Genomic DNA, 16,905 nt, shown 5'->3' with positions numbered 1-16,905 from the left:
GATTTCTTTTTTTTAAATCAGCACATTCAGTAGCTAATTTCTTCTCTTTTTTGTATGAAGTTTAGGCATCCTCTGATACATTAGCCAAAGCAAATGCCTCAAATATACAATAGAGCATAATCTGTATTTTTCACATATCACTGCGACCCAGATTCTGCAGATAGATAAAATATTGCATATGTCATATGGCCCATTTCATCTGGTATTTCAAAAATGAAGATCTAATAATTTAACATATTAAAGGTTTGAGAAAGGTTAGGATTTCTTCTGATTTCCAAGTTTGAATAATTGTATAATTATCATACTAATTTGTGCCTTCTGTCCATTAAATGTGTTCATGTCATTCAATGGATTATCATCTACAATTTAGTTAATGGATTTCCTATTCATTTCAATCCTGTTTGATTCCCAAGCAGTACAAAATTTGTGTTTTGAAATAATTGCAATCAAATAATAGCACCTTCAGCAGTTTATAAATATAATCTGAAGTATCTAAGCAGTGTCTTTATTTTCTCCTACCCATTTTAATATTTTGTAACAATAGCATCACTCTACGTCTGTACTTCTGTGATTTTGACATTACAGCAAATGTCTAATATTCCATATTCTCTTGATTGATTACTCTATTTGGAGAGAGAGAAAAATACAATATATACTGTCCAAAAATTACTTGGCCCTCTTTCTGCCTGTGATGAGATGCATGTACTCTATCCCCAGCAATTGAAGGGCAGGATAAATAAGCTTACTTAAGGGTATGTCTACACTAGCAGAGTTTTTTCATCGAGAGCTTCGTTGCTGATAAAAAAAAAAAGCGCTTAAAGAAAACCGCTGTTGTGTGTTCACATTATCTTTCATTGGCGGCATAGTGTGTTCACACTTGTGGCACTCTCATTGCCAATGAGAGCAGTACACTGTGGGTACCTATCACACAGTGCAGCTCTCACCCTTCTGCCGCTAGGTCTTGTGGGAAGGGCCTGGGATCATGGCGCATCATGGGTCTGGGCTCAATGCCCTGTGATGCACTGCTTTCGGTCCCAGCATTCCATGTGCTTCCGTCTTCAGTTTGCGGCATTTTTCAGCTTTCCTTCTTTTCTGCTTTCCCTGCCATATCTATCTGCAGGAATGGATCCTGCACTGCTCTCCACTGCTCTGCTTGCTCTCAGTAGCACATAGCGAGTTGCAGTGGAGTTATTCTTGAAGTTACAAAGGCAACGGCAGTCACAGTTGCCTGACGTGGTGTCCGACATGGAAAGCAGTAACATTAGATTGCTTTTGGCATTCATGGAGGAGCTGAACACAGTGGAATGTCACTTTTGGGCTTGGGAAACTAGCATAGAGTTTGGGATCACATTGTTATGCAAGTCTGAGATGTTGAGCAGTAGCTGCAGAACTTTCAGATGCGGAAAGCCACCTTCTTGGAACTGTGTGCTGAGCTTGCCCCAGCCCTGCGGTGCAGGACACCTGAATGAGAGCTACTTTCTTGGTGGAGAAGTGTGTGACAGTTGCAGTGTGGAAACTGATGACTCCAGATTGGTACCCGTCAGTCACAATCAAGTTTGGAGTGGGGAAGTAGACCGTTGGGTCTGCATTAATGCAAGTGTGCAAGGCCATTAATCATATCCTGCTGAAAAGACTGTGACTCTTGGCAACGTGCATGATGTTGTGGATGGCTTTGCAGAAATGGGTTTCCCAAACTGTGGAGGGGCAATAGATGGCATGCATATTCCAATTCTTATATATTCCTGTCAAGGTTCCTCCCCCACTCTGAACTCTAGGGTACAGATGTGGGGACCTGCATGAAAAACCTCCTAAGCTTATCTTTACCAGCTTAGGTCAAAACTTCCCCAAGGTACAAAATATTCCACCCATTGTCCTTGGACTGGCCGCTACCACCACCAAAATAATACTGGTTACTGGGGAAGAGCTGTTTGGACGTGTCTTCCCCCCAAAATACTTCTCAAAACCTTGCACCCCACTTCCTGGACAAGGTTTGGTAAAAAGCCTCACCAATTTGCCTAGGTGACTACAGACCCAGACCCTTGGATCTTCAGAACAATGAACAATCCTCCCAACACTTGCACCCCCCCTTTCCTGGGAAATGTTGGATAAAAAGCCTCACCAATTTGCATAGGTGACCACAGACCCAAACCCTTGGATCTGAGAACAAGGAAAAAGCATTCAGTTTCTTACAAGAAGACTTTTAATAAAAATAGAAGTAAATAGAAATAAAGAAATCCCCCCTGTAAAATCAGGATGGTAGATATCTTACAGGGTAATTAGATTCAAAAACATAGAGAACCCCTCTAGGCAAAACCTTAAGTTACAAAAAAGATACACAGACAGAAATAGTTATTCTATTCAGCACAATTCTTTTCTCAGCCATTTAAAGAAATCATAATCTAACACATACCTAGCTAGATTACTTACTAAATGTTCTAAGACTCCATTCCTGGTCTATCCCCGACAAAGACAGACTACAGACAGACACACATACCCTTTGTTTCTCTCCCTCCTCCCAGCTTTTGAAAGTATCTTGTCTCCTCATTGGTCATTTTGGTCAGGTGCCAGCGAGGTTACCTTTAGCTTCTTAACCCTTTACAGGTGAGAGGAGCTTTCCCCTGGCCAGGAGGGATTTCAAAGGGGTTTACCCTTCCCTTTATATTTATGACAATTCCAATATCCAACCTTGCAACCAAGTACATCAATCGGAAGGAGTACTTCTCTGTGGTTTTGCAGGTGCTTTTGGATCACGGGGGCATTTCACTGACATTTACATGGGGTGGCCTGAAAAAGTGCATGAGACACACATCTTTAGGAACACTGGCCTGTACAGAAAGCTGCAAGCAGGAACTTTCTTTCCAGACCAGAAGATTGCGACAGGGGGAGTCGAAATGCCCAGAGTGATCCTGGGAGACCCAGTGTACTCCTTAATGCCATGGCTCATGAAGCCGTACACAGGAAACCTAGATAGCCGTAAGGAGCGGTTCAACAACATGTTGAGTAGGTGCAGAATGTGCGTTTGGCCGATTAAAGGCGTGCTGGGGGTGCCTATATGGCAGATTTGACCCGAATGAGGAAAATATACCCATGGTTATAGCCGCGTGTTGTATGCTGTATAATATTTGTGAAGGGAAGGGCAAATGGTTTACTTAGGGGTGGACTGCTGAGGCATAATGCCTGACTGCTGATTTTGAGCAGCCAGATAGCAGGGCTATTAGAGGGGTGCAACCTGGGACAATAAGAATCAGGGATGCCTTGAGGCAACACTTCGAAGATGAAAACCGGTAATGTTTGTTGCTATGATTGGGACTGCTATGGTTAATTACATTTGGTAGGCTAGGAAGCAGTTGTGATTGTTAAGTCCTAGGATTCAATATAAGGCACTAATTACAGTGCCTGTTGATTTGCAGGTGCCATGAGGCATCAGACCTTGCATGTAAACAAATAGAGTGCTTATAATTAAAAAAAGATTGCTTTTATTAACAAATAAACCACAACACCACACAGAGACAGACAGACCAACACTATTGGTGGGGGGGAAGATATGAGGGGCTGTTTTTCATAGCTGAGTATAGGCCCTGCTTTCATTTGAAAAGCTGTCTGCGGGATTGGAGTGTAGAGGAAAGTGTGAAGTGCCAGAAGGCAGAAAGGAATGCACAGGGGGAGTTTGGCGAGTGCATGGGAAAGAGTTCACAATGCTGTGAAGAGGAGGGCGGGCACGCATCTACTCAGTCTGGAGTGTTACGAGAGTCTGGAGCATCTGAAGAAGTGGGGTTTTTACCCATGAAAACTTATGCTGAAATAAATCTGTTAGTCTTTAAGGCGCCACCGGACTCCTGGTTGTTTTTGTGGATACAGACTAATACGGATACCCCCTGATACATGAGAGTCCTGGACCATGTTGGTTTGAAGCTTCAGAACTTTAATCATCCTCTCTGTGGCATCCCTGTTGTAAGAATCCTTCTCTTATCTTTCCTGCTTTTCTCTTTCCCTCCACTTCTTGCGTTCAGAGTTTTCTACCTCTGACTGCTGCAGCACCACATAGAACATATCTTCCTTGGTTCATCTCGGCCGTTTTCTTACCTTGCGCAGATGCTCAGCTGCTGTTGGAGTGTTGATTCTCAAGGTGAAGTCTGGAGAGGCATTATTCATAATAAACAGAAATGCTATTGTCAACTACACACACAGCATTGAAACAGTAACATTAATACACTGCTGGTCACATACCTATCACTTTCTTGGTGGAAAGAGGTGTTATACTGCTCAGGAGACAGGGGTATCCAACCGTGTCTGGCTCCTGCATAAGGTTCCCCATCTCAAGAGGTAGTCACAATGTGATCGTCAATAATAAACCCTTTTTTTTTTAATATAAAACTTGCCTTTAAAGCACAAGGGCAAAATTTTGGTTCCAGTGGGCCAGATCTATTTCTTGGTGTATTGTTGTTTTTTCCTGGCAGCAAACCCTAACCCAGGGCCCCTCAGGCAGAAAATGTATATGAAAGGGTAGGGTGCACAGCTGCTTTAATCTCCCCTCTACAGTAAAGGGTATGGGGGTCAGGAAAGGAGAAGGCTGTGGGGAAGCCATTGGAGTAAACAAAATTAAAATGAGCAGGACTTGCTCAGGGGGTGTGGCCTCGTGGCTGAACTAGTTCAGTTACGTCTACTCAGGCTCTGCTGGTATGTTTTCCTGTGGAACCGCAGCTATAACTTGAAGCTTCAGCTTAAAGCCACACTTCCTCAGTAGCATGAACTCACTGGTAAAGAAAATATGGTGGTGGTAGTAACACTGTCTGTAGTCCCTTGTACTTAAAATCCTCTTGGATGCAGAGGGTCTTGCTGTCCCAGAGAATGATAATTTACTTGCACTGTGGTCATGTCACTGAATAGTGCTTAATGCTTACAATGGATTTGCACAGATGCAATTGAGAGAAGAATCCAAGATGAGATTCTGACCCCTGTGTGTGTGTGTGCGCACATTTTTTTGTTTAAAATGAGAGAGATGTTACTCCCTGGAAGAATAATAAAGTTTAAATCATACCTCTATGTCTGCATCTAGGTTTTTCACGTTCAATATGAACTTGGGTTTTTTTCACCTTCCTCTACAGTGTGGGGCATAGGTCACTTGCTGGTTTGAACTAGAGTAAATTTTTACTCCTGGGGGAATTCTGTACCACTGTGCATGTGCAGAATTTATGTCCCCCTGCAGATTTCTTTGTTTCCCCACAGAAAAATGACTTTCTGACAGGGAAGCCAAAAGAGTGGTCATGTGACCCTCCCCAGCACTACGTTTCGGCTTCCGAGGGCAGCCAGCAGAGAGGTGAATCACTGTGGGGCAGGAGGCAGGACTGGGGAAGACCCAGCTGGTGGCTCCTACCCTGTGCCGGGCTCAGCTGCTAGACACAATTGGGCTAGGGAGGACAGGACTTCCTTTTCCCCTGCATGGCATCTGGGGCCAGGTCAGTCTCACCCTCCAGATTTCTCCTCCAGCTGCAGGAAGCTCTTCAAACTCCGCCCCACCACCCCACTTCCTGCACCCATTGTTCCTCAGCTTCAGGGGGAGGGATCCTTGTACAGAGAACTGCTCCCCCATCTGCCCAACCCCCGTCGATCCAGACCCTCTCAAACCCAGACCCTCCCACTGAGCCTCACCCACTGCACTCAGACCCCCGTGATGAGCCCCACTCCCCTTGCACCTGAACCACCCCGATAAGCCACCCAGATTCCCACCCCGCCAAGTCCCAACCAGTTGCACCTGGATCTCCACATCCCTGAGCCCCACTCCCATAACATCTGGACCCTCACACTGAGGCCTCCACACCCAGACCCCCCCCCCCCATTGAGCTCTGTCCTCTGCACACCCAGACCTCCACACACGGAGGCCCAACCACCTTCACCCCCCTGCAGAGTCCCGTTATTGTTTCACCCAGAACCCCTAACAAGCCACTGTGCATCCAGATCCCCCCTGCACCTGTATTGCCCCACACAGAACCCTCTCAACCCACACCTGGATCGCCCACATTAAGCCTCTCCACACTTGGATCCTGCCTTGCTGAGCCTGCCTGCCCACACAGAGGGGCAGGGCCCTGGGATGTTTCTGGGGCAGGCTGGGTCCTTGCACTGTGTCAGGGTTGGGTGCAGCCTCACCGCTGAGTCCGTGTCCTGGGGTGGGGAGCTGCACAGTGATCTCCCACCTCTGTGCAGCCAGTGGCCTGTGCTCCTCAATACTATGCTGGAACCTCCACATTTATTTGACAAATAAAATTTGCAGAATTTTAAAATATTGTGCGCAGAATTTATTTATTTTTTGGGGCAGAATGCCCTCAGGAGTAGTACCTGGTGGATTCTCTGTAACTGAAAGTCTTTACATCAAGATTTGAGGACTTCAGTAACTCAGCCAGAGGCTGGGGTCTATTACAGGAGTCTGTGGGTAAGTTCTGTGGCCTGTGATGTGCAGGAGATGAGACAAGATGATCATGATGGTCTTTTCTGATTTTAAGGTCTGAGTCTATAATTTATTATAGCCCATATAAAAATATGCAAGGGCAGGAGAAATAAATTACAAAACTCTGATTGAGGAAATACATTGGTTTGCATATATTTTAAGTCTAACCTACTTCTTCTATAACACCATTCATCTGTAGATCTCAAAGCCTTTTACCAAGGAGGTAAGTATATTATCCATATTTACAGTTGGGGTAATAGAGGCACAGGTAGGTGAAGTGACATGCAAAGGTGTCACAGCAGGCAAGTGGCAGAGCCGGGAGTAGAGCTCAGGTCTCCTGTGTCCTATTCTTTGGCGATGTCAGCCTTACACTTGTTCTCCTAAACGCTGATTAGGTTGGCATTTATAAGATTGGCCGTTTTTTAGAGTAAAAAGTCTGAGATATTTCACACTGATCAGTAAAATGGTTGGTTATTCAATTCACCTACTGTGTATGTGTAGCTAAGTGGCTTAAATAATTAAGCTTATTTTATAAACACAGAAGTTATGTATCTGGAGTATGTTTTTTCTGTCCAAGTCAAGATGGAGAAAAAGGTACAGCATATGTATTGTCACTTGTATAAGATGATGTATCCTTAGAATATGACTTAGAATGGATTTTCTAAGTTAGTGGTTGGGTAAAAGGTAAGTGTTACTATACAATCTGTAATTATATTGTTGGATTTAGCCTTTCATCAGAGCAGCTGGCCCAGACTGAAAAGTCTGTCTAGATACTATCCATTATGGGACTAGATACTACTATTTTAACTCCCAGAATGTTGTTTGCCTTACCACTTCTCCAAGATGAGGATAGATACTGTGTCACTCTGTGAATCAATTCATTTGTTGATCCTGAGTGTAAACAGCTTCCGGAATCTTCCCCAGCACCCATAATAACAATAATATGTAGCTCTTACATTGCACTTTTTCATTTGAAAGTGGTTTACAAAGATGGATAAGTATCCTTATCCCAATTTTTACAGATGGAGTTTATTGAGGTTGTGACTTGCTCAGGGGTTATACATGACATCAGTCACAGAGCTGAGTATAGAATCTTATTTCTAGTACTGGGTTCTGTCTACTGTACCAGGCTGCTACACAAACGACAGAAGAGCTAGGTTCAGAACTGCATTTGATGGCATGGAAAATTGTATTGTTGGCTAATGAACAATTTGGTTGGCCTGTTGATTTCTTACTAATTTTTATTATGTTTCTTTTTCTTATTTTGTTAGTTAATTATATATCTCTTGATCATTTTAACCAGTTATGTCTCTTTACACAGGAAACCAGATTACATCTTTTTGTCTCAAGGAGGGAGTTCTTAAATTAATACAGTAAGTGGAACTGGCTAAACTTCCATGAAAGACTGAATTTGTTAAGTGGAGCATGACCTATTATTGCATGTCTGTCTGGAAGGTGTGTTTTGGCAGCTGATTTGGTTCCATGATTAAATTGTGAAACTTTGAATTACAGCATTTGACAATAATGTCCTTTACCTAATTTCCATGACCAATTCAGAAACGTTCAGCTGCCTGAGGGACAGAAATCAGATTAGTTGACTCCATATTTTTTGCAAAGGAATATAGGAAATATTTTTGAGAAGCCTCTGGATTTATACCAGATAAAAAGTCTTTCTGAGTAGTTAAGCAGAATATTGATCTCTTTTTATAAATGTGTTATGTTTTCCTATTGCTCCGCCTCCTTCACTTGTCTCACTTCCTCTGACTGAAAAAAAAGTTGACAGACAAGATATGCTTAATATTGGCTGAGGTCATGTAGAAACAGGGAAATGTTTATTGGCTCCATAGGCTGTTATGAATATAGTTCGTAAAGTCCAATTTATAAACCTAAGCTACCTACATTCAGAGAGAAAAGCAGTGTTTTAGTTTGTCTCATGGAACTTGTACTATTGAATACATGTTTGTACACTTTGAATTTTAGGGGCTAATCTTGTGCCCTGGAGAGACCCACAGAGCTAGGTGGAAGATGTCTTCTCCTCAGCACTCTCTGGCCACAGATCTTGCCTGAGGACTGTGGTAGCTCTTGCATTTTCCATAGGCTTCATCTGAATTCGGAGTCAGGGGACTATCCAGTAGATTCACTTAGTGGCCTTACTCCTTCTCTTTGCTGGATTGGCATTTGAGGAGTTTGCATTCTTTGCCTAAATTCCTGAGATTATACTCCCCAAACCTGTGCAGTGACATAGTGTGGTTATGCTGCAACCATAGCCTTCTGTACCCTCATGGAGAAGAAGCATTCACAGGTTCTGGAAATGCATTCCAGTTTATGGAGAGAGTGGATTTAGTTGTTTTGTAAAGAAGATTTGATGTGGCTGGAAACTGAATAAAAGCTTAATCTTATTAAGCCTTAAGATATGTTTAACAGGAGACATTGTTTCTCAAATTACTGCTCTCAACTAATAAACTTACTAGAGTTGTACATGAAAAGTGTCACTTTTTGTGAATCTGTCCTAATAATAATAAGGCTCAAATGTGCATTGCCTGATGGCCCATTTACACTGCTCTTCTGGTCCAAAAGGCACCATAAGGCCTGAGCTTAAGCCCTTTGTACCATTGGATTCACGGTAGTTTACAAGCGGAGGGTTAAAAAAATTAGTCCAATACACGAAAAAAAATTTCCTTTAAACCATCCTAAACCAGTGTTCAGTATTTTTCTGTAACGCACTACACAGACTATCTCTATACCACACAACGCCATCACCCATTTCAAATATATTGAGTAATATCAGGCAGTTGAGTAGACATGTTAAGAAACTATAGTGAATTGATAGATTAGAATCATTGCAGTGTGCAGTAACTTGAAGATACTGTATTTATTTTGTTGTTCTCCTTTACCCATTCAAATTTTCTGGTATAGTCCCTTTCTGCCAGAGATGGTAGAGAGAGATGTAGTCTAATCTGCCAGTAGGATTTTGAGTCTATCTACCATGTTAGGGTTCTGCCTCCAGCTCAGCTACAGTAGTGAAGTTGTCACTAGACTGAGGACCCTGAGGGGCACATAAGACAGTCTGTGTGTTCTCTGACTAGTAAGGTTATACCTTTTATTAGCAAAACAACAAACATTGTAATATAGCAGAGGAGATAGAGCCAGTGTAGAATGCCCAGCCCTTGTATTACTCACGTCATCCCTTGCAGGGAGCCCGAAGTAGGTAAGATGATTCCTAACTGTCTAAGGGTATTGCTCTGTGAAGGCCCAGTGGAAATCTTTCTGTTGACTTCAGTGGGAGCTGGAGTGGGCCCTGAGTCCTCAGTTCATTCTGACTCCAGCAGGTGGGACACTTACCAACGTGCTTCTCAAATTCCAGATTTTCCCGGTGCCTTGGGTTTTTGGCTGTTTTTAAAGGCAGCTTCCAAATTTCTGCATAGATTCTGTATTTAATGGTTTTTCTGCAGTGTCTATATCCAGCCTGTTGAAAGATCTATCACTTAGTATTCAGCTCCTCAGATTGGCCAAAGTCACTGACCAGTGTTGCTCCCATTCCCTTTCCCCCGAAGTAGTGCTGCAGGCACTTCTTCTAGGCAGCAGCAGCAGCATTGTTGAAAGTTACAGAGCAGGGAGAAATGCAGAGGGAGGAGAAGAGCTCAATATAAGGGAGTGGAGCATAAGCAATCAGGCCTAGTGGTTACTGCTGGGCTGGTACCAGGGAGTCAAGGGCCACGAGGTGGTGGTCGATGAGCAGGGTTCAGAGGAGGTGTGAGAGCTGACATCTATGGGCAAGAGTCAGGGTCAGAGTCAGGCCGAGCTTGGAGATTGAAGATCAGAAAGCAAGACCAGGTCTGGACCCATAGCAAAACGGAAGTCTGCGTGGTTAAAATCGTAGAATATCAGGGTTGGAAGGGACCTCAGGAGGTCATCTAGTCCAACCCCCTGCTCAGAGCAGGACCAATCCCCAACTAAATCATCCCAGCCAGGGCTTTGTCAAGCCTGACCTTAAAAATATCTAAGGAAGGAGATTCCCTAGGTAATGCATTTCAGTGTTTCACCACCCTCCTAGTGAAATAGTGTTTCCTAATATCCAACCTAGACCTCCCGCACTGCAACTTGAGACCATTACTCCTTGTTCTGTCATCAGCTACCACTGAGAACAGTCTAGATCCATCCTCTTTGGAACCCCCTTTCAGGTAGTTGAACAACTTCCCGGGCACCCTCCGAGGTTAAATAGTAACCCTGGGCCAATCAGGGGGCTGCAAGATACTATCGCTCTGGCCCTTTTGGGCTGTACTTCTTGTGGTGCCTAATCTCCACAGTGCTCCATCGATGTGGCACTGGACGGCCTCCTGGTGGCAACGTGGGAACGTCAGCTGTGCCGGGTTCTAGTCCCAAGGATCCTTGCACCCAGCAACAGTGGAAACAGAAAGCCTTGCACAGAGTTCCTTCAAGGCTGAGATGTGAGTCTGGCTGGAAGAAGTAAGGAGGCCTTAAGAAGTCTAAAGGAGCCTGTCTATTTGGGGAATGCCTTGAGGGGCATGGTTGGCTGGGAAAAAGGTAGGAGATGAGGCATGACGGCCTGGGTGAAACCTGTGTGTCTGTGTTGAACCCTGTTAGGCAGGGGCATCTCTGACTTCCTAGAGGTACTTACTTGGCCATGAAATCTGGCAGGCTGATGTAATATTACTCATTCTGGATGTTTTGTCCCTATCTTATTGCACGTTGGCTGGTTAGGATGCTGAGGCATGGCTACTAAGACAATATACAGTAGGGTCAGTAAATGAAGACTTCCTCTACACAATCACCGCTTAGTTGGCAAAGGTAAAGCATCTTTGGTGCAGCTGCTTCCACAGCTACACCTGCAGTAGAAGATACCAGCAGCCTGTGAGCTTCCACTCCGGTGCGATAAGACCTACTGTGAAGGACCTTTAAGCACTCTAGGTCTGCCTCATGGGTAAGCAAGGAAACATGGCAACTAATGAGTACCTCTAGTCAGTTAATTAGTCTGGTGAGGTAGAGACTGGAGTTCCATGCTCAGAGAAGGCATCTACTTGTCTCATTTAGAATCTGGGAACCCAGCTTTACAACCTGACGAGTCCTTATAGGGAGCAAAGACATCCTGAATTCTCGCCAAGCCATTTTGGTTAAGGTTTGAGTGCCCACTCACTGAAGCGTAATACTGTAACCAGGTTTGTTACAGTTAGGTACAGTCTGTCATTTTCTTTTAAGACATCATCTGGATATGGTGGTACATTTTCTGATGGCAGTCATCAAATTGAAACCGGTGGTCAGGTTACTAATTCATCCCTCGTTTCTGAATCTGCATTTGAATGCTCTTCCATCATTCAAAACCCCTTATAAAAGTTTTCAATATGGATCCTGACTTTTATAATAATTTTAAAGATTTTTATTCCTAGGGGCAATCTTTTTGCCCAGAATGATCAAGTAATTGCAGGCTATATCTTGTAGGGGAGCTTTTTATATAAGATTTCATCTGGACAAAGAAATTTTAAGAATGAACTGTGGATCCAGGATCTCTGATATTCTGGGGCTTCAATTGAAAACCATAGATATGTCTACTGATTCAAGTCTATAATTCTCAAAAGCAACGTTATATTGCTTTGCCATCTATGATTTAATAGTTTAATCCAGTATATTTGGTTTAGAAGAGTCATAGAACTGAGGGGAACTCTGCAACCTATATCTTTAATCGTGTTATGTGTCTGAATTTTTTGGACATTTTGATTAGACTTATCCACTGCAACATAGTGAATCCACAGAATTACTGATTAGCTTAGCATGTCTGTAATTAATTGTTGTTTTATGCAAATGTTTTTGCAATTTATAATGCTAATTCCATAATTATTTCCTGAAGAAAAACAGGTGAAGTTGAAAGCAGATTGCAAGCTCACATCATTTTACACCAAAATGAAAGCTTATATCTGATCAAGTAGCTGTGAGGCAGATGTTTTTTGGATATACAATGACATCTCACAGCAATCAGGATTAAGAATGTTTTTGCAGAGCCTCAAATGCCACGGAAGCCGCTGACTGCATTGCATGTATAGGACTTTAGTAACTGCTGGCAGCTGTGATGGAACACCGAGGTTGTCGCTATTCCAGTCATGTGCACAACAAGACATTTGTTGCGAGTGTACAGCTTTATTTTTTTAAACTCTACTAGCCCTCAAGAGTTTGATAAAACTGCTGACAGAGTGGCAGAGACTTGATTGAGGTCCTGTTTTAATAGGATACTTTATTAATATTCTTAATAATTATAGTATTTAAAATGTAAATCGTTAAAACCCTATAATATCTAAATTTAAAAAACCTATACTCTTACAATGATAAATTGAAATTATAATAGCAAGAAAGTAAGGAAATTGAGAATTAAGGTTCTCACTTCAGCTTTGTGTCTGCCTTACCTTCAGGGCTCTATATGCTCTGTGGCTGTGCAATTTAAGGAATGTACCCTTCACTCATCACTGGCTGCAAAATTCAGTTCCTGAATCTAAGCTTTAATTTGTAGAAAAATATATTTCTAGCTCCAGTTGGATGACAGAGAATGATGAAAATGTGAGCTGAATGTAAATCAGTGTGTTGTCTTTCTGAGCCCACAGACAGCTTGAAACTATAGCTCTGAGGGATCGTCTGGCCCAGTCATCTCAGTAAGTTAACCCTGTATCCTAAATGCCCTAGCGCTCTGTGGCAACCTGGACCTAAATTCTGCAGTTGGGTCTCTTGATTTATGGCACTGTAATGCAACAGACTGGGAGTTGTGCCATGGCTTTACGCTTTAATATTGAAGGTTTTTAAAATATTTAAATATGAAATGGATAATACAGTCAGTAGAGCAGCCCATTTTATTTATCTTGTTGTTAAATACAATTTAGCTACTTTTTCAGTATGCTGCATTTTCTTTGTACGAATGACGTATAACTGCATCATAGATGTCAGGGGAAGTTGGAGTTTTGGCAGTGGGTAAAGGAAAGAGAGGGCTTTTGGCACTTGAAGAGGGATGTGATGTTTGTGGCTATGCAAGAAGCACATTAACTGGATGCATCTGCTAAGGAAATAATCACTTGGGATGTTACAGTAATGTAAACAATAGAAAGCAAGAATAACATTTTTATATGGAATTATTTCTCCATAGTTGCTGAAGGGAAATGAGTGGGTGTGCCAGTTACTTAAAATAAATTATTCTGTTGATAACAGTATGCATGAAATTGTAGTTGAAACATAGTATATCCATTGGGAAGAAAACAGTGGTTTAGAAGAAATGCGGAGGATTGAAATCCATCTCTACCTTTCCTGGTATTTTGAACAATGAGAATTTAACCTATTCTGCTGAGAAGATGTACCTAAGAATAGTGAATAATGCACCTTTCTTGAGGCATCTTCACTATGGTCAATTAGGACAGGCGTTCTGCTTTTATATTGGCGGTAAGGAGGCTTGTTGTAACTTTAAAAGTTCAAGAAATGTACAAGAGTTTTAACTTCATGTAAATTCTGTGTGCCAGATTCTTAGGTTTAAATGGAGATGTATTGATTTACACCAGCTGGTGATGTGCACACCGCATATATATTGTTGTTCTGCTCAGATACTATGGTGATGGGTGCCAAAAACACCCAGTAGATGTAAATATATTAAAATGTTTTCTTATGCAAATAAACTTTGACAAGTTTTATAGTGTAACAGGATTGTGAAAATATTTTTTGCTTTGTATATAATTGTTGCCTGAAGCAGACATTTAATATATCATACTCAATCTCTATCACAGTCATAGCTGCAATTTTGAAACTTTTTTATTGTGAACTTTATCATTTTTAAGGGCTACAACAAGATAGAGTAACCCTGAAAAATGATTAAAATGTCTTTTTATTTTAGGCAGTACTCTGTTATTAAACAACAGAAAAGTTACAGACTCTGAAATTTAATTTTTTTGGGATTCTTTCTTTATTGAAGTTTTACATACAAAAAGAAAAAATTACAAAGGATAAGAGTGACGTGTGGTGGAAGAAAGATTTTTCTTTTTAAATAGCGATCACAGATTAGTTATGCAAAACGTTTGGAAGGATTTTGTGTGTGTGAAAGACTGGATTTTATATATGTAGCAATTGTTATGCACTCTGATGTGACTTGGCAAGCATAGCAAAACCTGCTGTCATATTAACATCACTCTATTTTGGAGTCACTGGGTAGTGATTACATAATTAAGGTTGCAAGACTCTTCCATTTTGAATGTTAATTGTGACCCACTTCTGCCTCCCTCAAACATACCTCCCCTCCAGTGTCCTTTCTGTGCTTATGTATAAATGTCAGGAAAGAATCTAATTTTGCCTTTCAAATTTGTAGCAGATCAGCTGTGCTGTTTTTGAATATTAACGTAGTGAAAATTTTACATGTTTCTGGGGTGATAGCCTCATCTTCACTATGATCCCATTATGCCCAGTAAAAGGGCTGGAGCAGCTTAGTGGGGCCCTAAAATCCCTGTATCCAGGTGCGGGAGGGTATCCCCAGTGCAGGAAGTGAGACACCCCATCAGGGTGCTTTCTGAGGACCTTCCTCTCTCCCCAACTCCCACACTAAGTGCTGAGGTTGGGTGCGTGCTGAGTCAGGGCTGTGTCTGGGATAGGGCAGCATCACAGTGTGTTGAGATTGTGTTGAGGGCAGCATCACAATACTGAGGAGACTGTGGGCAGTGCTGTGGCCCATAGGGCAGCCCTAGGAAGGCTGCCATAATTTTAGGCAGGCCCCGAGGGCTCCCTAAAGTACACTGTGTACCTCTCCAGCCTCCAGAGGAGCCCCACCTCAGGAGGCATAAAATCACCTCCTGCCCCATGAGCTGCAAGTTCTGTGCTGTGCCTTAAAGATAATCTTACCCTTGATTTTCTACTTCTAATGCATTTAGTTCTCAGTGAGAACCAGTGCTTATTGAAAGATTAATAAAATTTAGCTTGTTATTGAAGTTGGCATTGCTCACTGTTTTGCTGTGCATTGGTGACTAATGCAGATGTCTCAAACCACACAGGATGTTAGACTGCAATATCCTACAGAGATTGTAGTGGACTGAGGTAAGGTGTTCTGTATTTGGAAAAGAGCCTCTTGTTAGGATTGGGATTCCTTTATGCTGGGTACTTTACAAATTCACAAGAAAACATGGTCCATTCCCTGAAGACTTCACAAACTAAATTCTCTCTTCCAAACCAGTGGGTTCCTGGACCTACATAAAAGAGGTTGACTGATGAAGGTTTATCAGAACTTTATCCATCTTCTTGGAACATATACCTTTTCCCTTCATTGACCATTTTAATTATTAGTCATCTCTAAGGTTTAAATATAGTTCAGCACCACTTATGAGAGACTTTATCAATACCACTACACAAGCACAGAAAAAGAGAAAAACTGAAAAAACCCCGCAATATAACTTTTTGAGACCAATTATGATCTGAAGTATAATTTCTGTGTACATTGCGTGTGTGTGGGGTAAAGTCTTATGTTCTGCATCTGGTAACTTGAACAGGCACCTAACTCGTGGTTGTGAATTCCACTAGACAGCTGGGCACCTAAAAGTTTGGCTACACCTAAGTCCCCCTTGTGAATTTATCCCCAACTGGCAGTGGTTCCAAGTGGCCACAAGGGGATGAGTGGAAGCAGGGCTTGGATGGGGCAAGGGAGAGGTGTGAATCCTCCTTCAGAGGAAAAATGCACTAAGGACCACATAAGCCTACTCCAGACTTTAGGCTAAAGTAGTGTCCGTGGGGTAGCTCTATAGTCTCACCCTGCCCTGGTAGGAAGGGGTTTTCTTTGACCTTGCCCTGACCCCAGATATTTCCCAATGATTAGCCCATCAGCTCTCACAGGACACTGGAGGTGATGTATTTAGAAAAACTGAAAAAACCCCGCAATATAACTTTTTGAGACCAATTATGATCTGAAGTATAATTTCTGTGTACATTGCGTGTGTGTGGGGTAAAGTCTTATGTTCTGCATCTGGTAACTTGAACAGGCACCTAACTCGTGGTTGTGAATTCCACTAGACAGCTGGGCACCTAAAAGTTTGGCTACACCTAAGTCCCCCTTGTGAATTTATCCCCAACTGGCAGTGGTTCCAAGTGGCCACAAGGGGATGAGTGGAAGCAGGGCTTGGATGGGGCAAGGGAGAGGTGTGAATCCTCCTTCAGAGGAAAAATGCACTAAGGACCACATAAGCCTACTCCAGACTTTAGGCTAAAGTAGTGTCCGTGGGGTAGCTCTATAGTCTCACCCTGCCCTGGTAGGAAGGGGTTTTCTTTGACCTTGCCCTGACCCCAGATATTTCCCAATGATTAGCCCATCAGCTCTCACAGGACACTGGAGGTGATGTATTTAGTCCTTAATGAGTGTCACCATGTAACTGCTCTTCAGTGGAGCACCAATTGCTGATCTGTGCTCATTTGGAACATAGTAATAGATCACCTGAATTTTGGGCTTT

General features: G+C 42.5%; 1 protein-coding gene across 1 annotated transcript in view; it reads left to right on the top strand.

The window, feature by feature from the left end:
• Positions 1–16,905, top strand: part of INPP4B (inositol polyphosphate-4-phosphatase type II B) — a 481,293-nt gene that overhangs the window by 128,662 nt on the left and 335,726 nt on the right. Inside the window, exon 6 of the mRNA XM_073341212.1 lies at positions 7,764–7,815. The gene's annotated coding sequence lies outside the window, so the exon portion shown is untranslated. The remainder of the gene's footprint in view (positions 1–7,763; positions 7,816–16,905) is intronic.

This window comes from Lepidochelys kempii, chromosome 4 (genome assembly GCF_965140285.1).
Source record: "Lepidochelys kempii isolate rLepKem1 chromosome 4, rLepKem1.hap1, whole genome shotgun sequence".
Lineage (NCBI taxonomy): Eukaryota > Metazoa > Chordata > Testudines > Cheloniidae > Lepidochelys > Lepidochelys kempii.
The sequence above is the reverse complement of the archived record's forward strand: the minus strand, read 5'-3'. Positions and strand labels throughout refer to the sequence as shown.